We start from the raw sequence: 8,120 nt of genomic DNA on the forward strand, positions 1-8,120 counted from the left end.
AGCCACTTCTGAGTGGACTCGGCTTTCACCCGAACTTGTGCCCTGCCCCAACATACTGTAAATAGCTGGAGCAGGCACGATGCCTGGAGACCTTCCCAGGAGCTCTCACCTCTCTACTTGGCCACTTCTGTGCCCTCAAGCCCACCATAAAGCCTCGGTCTGGACCAGCTGTCGCCCCCAATACCACCAAGGTCCCTTTTTGCTTTGGTCTAGGACAGTATGTTGTCTAAGAAGCCACGGCATCCTGCAAAACCCTGGCTCAGCCCTCCACTCTTCAAGATGAGACCCTGAGGGATCCTGTTGAAGGCATAGCAATCACAAGCTCCCCTCAATGGAACCCCTGAATGCTATCAACACCCTCCCCAGGCTATGCAGATGGCAGAGAGCAGAGCCTGGCTAGACTCTGGCAGCTGCTTGGCTACCCTGGACCCATTTAACCTGAGCTCCTGCCTGGTCCCATGAACTGCTATGGATGTCAGAACCTACCAAGTGGCTGGTGAGATTACCTTGCTGTGCCCATGTGACCACAGATGCTCTGGTCTGGACCCATGTTTCTGTTGCTCTCTGGAGCTGGCAGGGCACTTTACCATGGCAGCTTGACAGCTTGACACAGGGCAAACTGGGCAGGGTGATAACTTCAGTAGGACAGCAAATAGGCTGTGTGCAAGGACCTACAGGAGATGGCAACGCTGCCCCTTTTCACTGGAGGGGAAAACAGACCTAGGACATCCACATGTCTGGGCCCAAGAGAGCCCTGGGATGGGGCAGAAAGGCAGGCACTGACAGGGCATCTTGCGCCGAGTCTTCCTGGCTTATCCCATGCTCTAATACGAGGAAGGGGCTGAGGAATGCTGATAGCTTGGGAGGCCTTAGTATCGGAGTCTTCTTAGGGAGACAACAGAAGTCCCAGCATTGATGAAAAAATAAGTTTCTTCCATATCTCTAACCCATATCTACTACTGGGGGCTAGGAGGGTTTCAAAAGGGCTGGGGGTACCCGGGAGATTGCATGCTCCCTAGCCAGAGGTCTCTAATTCATAGCTCCCCTTGGCTTCTTTACCCCGTGGCTAGACCCCCCCCCTTTCCAGAATGCTTTGGCCTCAAAGACGCACCTGAGTGAACTCACGGGTGCCCAACTTGTGGGTGTGACCCATTGGATGTCAGGGTTCTTTCCCAAACCAAACCCATTCCCACCTCAAAACTCCTGGACTTGAGCTGGGCTGCAAGCTTAGCTGTGTCTACTCTCACTCCTCAGACAGCTGTCCTAGAGGGGGGATCAATAGGGGCCTCTGTAGCTTCCTGGGAGTCCCCCTGCGCTATAGCCAGCCAGGGCAGCAGAGCTCATGAAGGGGTTGGGAGGGCTGTCCTATGCAAATTGCTCAAATCGGCAAACAATTCGGGTGGTGCTGAGCTTGGCATGGCCACTGGTGGGATTGTCGTGGGTTAGGACTGGGGAATTGAGAATAGTTTTCTGGGTTTGATTTTAGAAAACCCAAGAAGGTTCTTGGAAGTGTGCATATGTTTGGTAGGCATGGTAGCCAAGAACTCTCCTGAAGTCCCAAGGCTTTCTTAAAAGCCTGGGATGAGAGGTACCAAATCCATCAGTTACCTGGAGGCATGTCTCACCTGCCTCCATCTCCTCCTCCCCANCCCCAAGGCCTCTGTCACTGCCAGGCCCCTGCAGNAACATCCACAGGGTTTCCTAAAAGCTGACCAGCTTGTCCCTTTCACCCTGCACCCCCAGCAGCCCCTAGGGCTGGAGGAAAATAGGGTCTTACACATCCCCAGACCCATCTTGGAACTCTGTTCCCAGGCCAACAAGTTAGCATTAGCCAAGCATACAGTCAGTGTCAAATGTTTCTCTTCTGTAGCTCGTAGATACAACGCGTCTGTGGTCAGGGCCCAGCCAAGCTAGGCCGGTGGCCAGCTCTGTGCAGTACAAGGCTGTGGTTTGGCTCCTTTAAGGAGAAACGTACACCGCTGAGTGGCTTGGAAGAACACTTGGCCATGGTCAGCCTTGGTCACACCTGACTCCCNGCCAGCGGCTTCTCTCTCTCTCATGTCTTTCAGCAAATCCAAAATGCTGGGTCTCCTGCCACCAAAGTGTCAGAGTAACGGCCAAAAGTCAGACCCTCAGAGATGCCTCAGTTTCCCCATAGTGAGTATGTGGTCTGTTGAGATGACACCTCTGTGCTCTCTAAGGTAAACGGGAGGGGAAGTCGCTATTTCTACCCACACTGAAAGGCAAAACCAAAAACTCACAGCAGAATCACCCAGCACAGAGCACCAGGTGTGGTAGTACATAGACCACATACCTAGCAGGCCCTGCCACACCAGTCGGCTGGTGGAAACCACAACCATATACACCGGGGACGCATCTTGCTTTTCCTTCCTCTCCTGTTCTCCATTCTGATTTATTTTCTGCATGTTTATTTTTGGAAATGGACAAATGTGCAGCAGCCCGCATGACCGTGGTTGTTTCGGGAAAGATACCGGAGTCTGACGTGTTCACACTGCAGCTCTGAGCGCCATGCGGTGAGACAGACGTTCCGACTTTTTTTGTAATCGTCAACAGCACAAATATTTTGTATTGTCGTTTGTATCATTTTGTACCGAAAAAAAAAAAGGAAAAAAACAAAACAAAACAAAAAAAACAAAACAAAAACAAAAAGGGAAGAGAGTTGATGTTTTCGATGTGTTTTTAGTGCCAGGCAGTCTTGGTTCCGAAGGGAACAGCAGCTTTGCGGAATTGTCGTGTCCAGGAGTGGAGTCAGGCGTTAGAACGCTGCTCCAAAGGAGTAAATAAAGTCCCCTTTGAAGTAGTCAGTCTCCCGACTTGCTTGTGTTCTTCCACAAATTCTGGGATCTGACAGCATCGGGACTGTGGGCAGGTGACCTGAGGGCAGGTAGGTCAAACAGAGTTAGATATGCTCCACAAATGCCCCTGTGAGAGCACAAGGGAAACTGCTTAGATTGAGAACAGTCTGTTCTGGTTTTGGTGCCGGTTGTCAAATCCAGGACCTCTTATATGCTAGGCAAGCGCTCTGCCATTGAGCCATATCCCTTGCCTAAATTTAGAATTCTCACAGGCAATNTGTGGCAGGCAAGAGTGGACTGGGCTAGGAATATGGCCTACCCACCACCCTGCCTTCCTGCCCTAGCACTGGCTGATGTGCAAGGAAGCTGGGGCTTGCACATAGACGGGTACTCCAATCCGCATGTGGCCTCTTTGCTAAGCACTCCTGCCCCAACATCCCTTGGAGCTTTAAACGGGTTCACTTTGTAAAACAAATTTAAAATGTGTCNTCTGAGGGANCTTGTACAGGATGAAGATAATCCAGGATGAGCATCAGGTCCTGAAACCCATGGGTGGGCTGTAGGAGAAAATGCATGGCCCATGGTTACTGTAGATTATTTCAAATCTGTCCTAGAGTGCCAACACACATGTGTGCATGTGNNCACACACACACATATACTTGCATGTACACATGTATGCACATATGTGTACAATGCCTTGTGCAAACACATATTAGTATATGCACATGTATGCTCACCTGCATATATAGGTGCACACATGCATGCACACAAACAGGCTCCCAGCCCCTGTCATTTTTCNATGCAACCCACCCTGGCCATTATCACGCTATCACTGGAATCATCAGGAACCACACCCAGAATTCCACTCAAGCCTGAACACCCTGAGCATCTGTTGCCCTCACTTAGAGCTCAACTTGCACCAGGAGTCCTCCTTACATTACCTAACTCCTCTCAGCCTGCTCCTGGGCCCCCATTTTCTCCTTAGCCCTTACCTGCACTTTTCTCCCCTCATAAGTTCCTTCTTTTTTTTTTAAGGATCTATTTATTTATTACATGTTAAGTACATTATAACTGTTTTCAGACACACCAGAAGAGGACATCCAATTTCATTACAGATGGTTGTGAGCTATCATGCAATGGCTGGGATTTGAACTCAGGACCTCTGGAAGAGCAGTCAGTGCTCTTAACTGCTGAGCCATCTCTCCAGCCCACAACTTCCTTCTTGTCACTGACTTGTCCCAGGCACAGATGTGAAAGCATCTATGTTCCCAGGTAGGATTTCCTGGGCAGCTAAGGGAGAATTCTGACCACCATTAGAATTTGAGGCTTCCCCTTACTGGGACTAGCACATCACATCAATCATACCCCTACTATTAGGACTTAGATGGCCGACATGCCCTAGAGCAGGAATATGGTCTAGTACCAGTCTGTCAGCTTCCTGCCAGCTGGGGCTCACTCTTGGTTGGCAGACAGCAACTTCAGGAGCCACATCCAGGCCTTGTTCTCTGTGGCTTTCAGGGATTTCCAGCATGATGTTCTATGTATGATGATGCCCTACCCATCCTCACAGACTCCAGTCCCATCCAAGGACTCTAGAAACTCACACACACACACACACACACACACGCCAGAAGGAAGGGAGCAAAGACAGAGACAAATCCACCCACATCAGGCTCTTCGGTGAGCCCCACAGAATCAGCCATGGGAAGCTGGAGGCTGAGGGAGAAGCACATGGCCTTCCTGTGGCCCTTGGTGGCCAGGCAAGGATAGGGCCAACAGAGGTTTCTGACAGCTTCCAGCTCTAAATGACACCCACAGAATTCACTAGAGCCACCAGTCCAGGGTCTGTTCCCACACAGTATAGAGACCTTAGCAAACATACCTCACACACCCTTTACCAGAAAGACAAAGTGTCACGCCAAGGGACACAGCAGGCACCAACATAGAAGCACACAGTGATTCAGCCAGACACCAACCTGCCGGGCCTGCTCTTAAAACTGGCAACAGACAGAATTTAGAATTTAGTTCTAGTCATTTTTGTTATAGCAACACAGAGACACCACCAGCACAGGAGGCCAGAATACCATCTACAGTCCTAAGCCTCATCTCTTTGAGACAAATACCAATAGGTATCCCTCCCTGGAAAAAGCCAAGTGTCCCAGGCCTTGCAGATGGGGTGCCTTGACTACCTCCATGACATGCCTACATAGTCTTAGTCCCCAGCTGTCCATGAGCCACCAGTGGCTGCACTCAGAGGGAGATGGGGATTGTGGGCTGGACCGGGGTTTCCCAAGTGCTTGGATGTGAACTCATGCTATGGCCCAAGCTTCCTGTGTATGCCAAACCTATAGTCTGCTCCAGGGAAGGTCCTGTAGTCCTGGGCCTGATTTTGGCTGGAGACTTGGCAGGGCCTCCACTTCAATTCTTCCTCAATTGGGAAAACTAGGGTTTAGCTACAGCAACCCACACCTGACCAGTGTAGCAAGGCTCTTTGCCAACAGCTCAATAAGAGTGAGACCCCAGCCAGGACATATACCATGTGTTCTTATAGAGGAATCACCAGTTAGCCATAGGGGGGTCTCTTCCACTCCAGACCCCTGACACACCAGCCTTCCCAATTAGAGTCACTCCTCAGCATCCTGGACCTCAGGTAACATGTGACTCCACTGGTCCCACTGGAGACACTTCACCTTCCTGGGTAACATAGCATCCTCCAAAAGCAAAGGGCAAGACTCTCCCCAAACCCACTCCCAAGAGCCGACTGCCTGTCACTGATGAGAGAATCAACGTGTTTTTCCCTGAGAGGCTCACAGTGAGCACAGGCCACATCCACACAAGCAGCTGTCTGTTTCAGGATGGTCACCTAAAGCCCATTTCCTAGAAGCACTCAGGGTGTCCAGGACCTCGGGCTCACCTGGGTCTCTCTCCCATGCCACGCTGGCATGCCTCTGATTCCCCCTGTGGGTTCCTTAATTGGCTTTGGGTCAAAGTGACCCAGTCATGTGTAATCTCCCTGCTGGCCCAAGTCAACAACAGCTCACACCTTCACAGCCACACACAACTCTAGCTTGCCACATGAACCCACAGAGGCTAGGACCTGACTGGAGAGTCTGAGAGCCCTGCCCCACCAGGATCAGCTGCTGGGTTAATGACACCTCAGACCCAACCCCCAGACCACTTTCTCCCCTGAAGATGTAGCCTTCTAGAGCAGAGGGCTCAGATGTAGATGCCCAGCAGGTGAGCACCTTGTATCTCTAGAAAAGNGTCATTCCTCTGACTGGAGATCAGCCTTTGGGTACAGGTTTGCCTTCACAGAGACTTGCGTAATAAAAAAGTCACTCACACAGTTAATTACGGTGCAGCTGATAATTGCAGGAGTAATTAGCCACATGTAGATTCTGAGGGTGCTGAGCAGCTAATGACATTTACAACCAGGCAACTGCTCTGGCTGGAAAAGACAATGGGGCGCACATTCCTACAACCAGCTCCCTGGGGTGCAGCCACAGGATGTAAATTGAGTTGGAGAATTTGATGGGGACCCTCTCCCAGCTCTGGGGCAGAGACAGAGTTTNGGGAAATAACCTNTGAAGTCCAGCTTAGGCCTTTTTCTAGAAGTCCAGAGACTCTTATATCTCCTTAGACAAAAGTTTCTGTCCTCTTCNGCCAGAGCCACCAGCTCACAGGTCTGCACTGGGCACAGCCTCCCTACCTGTGGGAATGATTTCAGAGGCAGCTATCAACAAACTNATGGAGGCCTGCCTCAGCCCATACACTGACCTGCACATGTGTATGCATACACTGACCTACACATATGTGCACATACACTCACATGCACACTTATACACATATACTCACATACATATGCTTATACATACATTGACCTACACATGTGTACACATACACTGATGTGCACACATATAAACATACACTGACATGCACACATATGATATGCACACATGTGTACACATACACTGACATGCACACATACACACACAGACCGTGTACACATGCACACTCACTCTCTGCTTTCCTCAAGCCTATAACAGGCTGTTAGGCACTGCACACCCACTGACATGCACACACACACACACACACACACACACACACACACACACACATGCACCTGGGCTCCCCAGGTTCTCCTGCACCAAGAAAATCAGAATGGGAGATCAGGAAGATTTCCCATCCTATTGTGGCAGGAAAGCACACAGGCTGGCTTGAGATGGNAAAGGCAGACTGGGTGCCACTGAGGTGGTGTGTACACTTCTGGCTTGTGTTCTACACCAACTCCTGGAGCCCCCTAAAGAGCTATGCAATACTATAGACACAGGGTGATGCTCAGTCCAGAATGCCCTCGCTGAGCCTGACTGACTGCAATGCCTCGGTCTCCTAAGCGCTGGGATTACAGATACAAGTCAACACATCAGTGTAACTCACCAGTCTTATACACAATCGGATGAGTGTTTATGAGGGTTTTACTGCTGTGAAGAGACACCATGACCAAGGCAACTCTTATAAGGACAGCCTTTAATTGGAGCTGACTTACAGGTTCAGAGGTTCAGTCCATTATCACAAAGGTAGGAACATGGCAGCATCCAGGCAGGCGTGGTGCAGGAGATGCTGAGAGTTCTACATCTTCATCTGAAGGCTGCTAGCAGAATACTGGCTTCTAGGCATCTAGGATGAGGGTCTTAAGCCCATGCCCACAGTGACACACCTACTCCAACAAGGCCACACCTTCTAATAGTGCCACTCCCTGGGCCAAGCAGATATAAACCAAGACAATGGCTATGCACTGCCAGGTACCTCTACAGTTGCACGGCACNTTCTTGTCTGCCCAGCATGTTCGGCTGTGTCCCCCACAGTCACCCATGGCCAGGTCCCAGAGTCAATGCTGTACTTGCTGTCACAGAGGCTCCTTGTCCCAGGCCGTTGACCTCTCTGAACAGGATACCCCTGGGAGCTGCCCAGGTGGCCATGCACCGCGTCCCTCACTGTGCTTCCTGGCCTGAGGACACACTGTTTCCTACATGCCTGCTGAAGGACACCTGGCCTCCGCTGGTGTGCGGCACTAATGACTCAACCTCCCTGTGGTGAGCATCCACCTGCAAAGTCTGCTGGTACAGGACTTTCTNTGGGGTGACCTATGCTTAACTTCCCAGGAACCCTCCCTCCATGCTTCCCCACAGTTCTGGAACCCACGCAGACCTTTGCTCCTCCCATTTGATCATCCTGTCCAGCATCATTCTTCAGTGTGCAAAGCCACCTTGCTGAGGCCCCAGAGGGCATTTCCTTAGCGGTCGG

Source organism: Mus caroli, chromosome 2, assembly GCF_900094665.2.
Source record: "Mus caroli chromosome 2, CAROLI_EIJ_v1.1, whole genome shotgun sequence".
Classification (NCBI taxonomy): domain Eukaryota; kingdom Metazoa; phylum Chordata; class Mammalia; order Rodentia; family Muridae; genus Mus; species Mus caroli.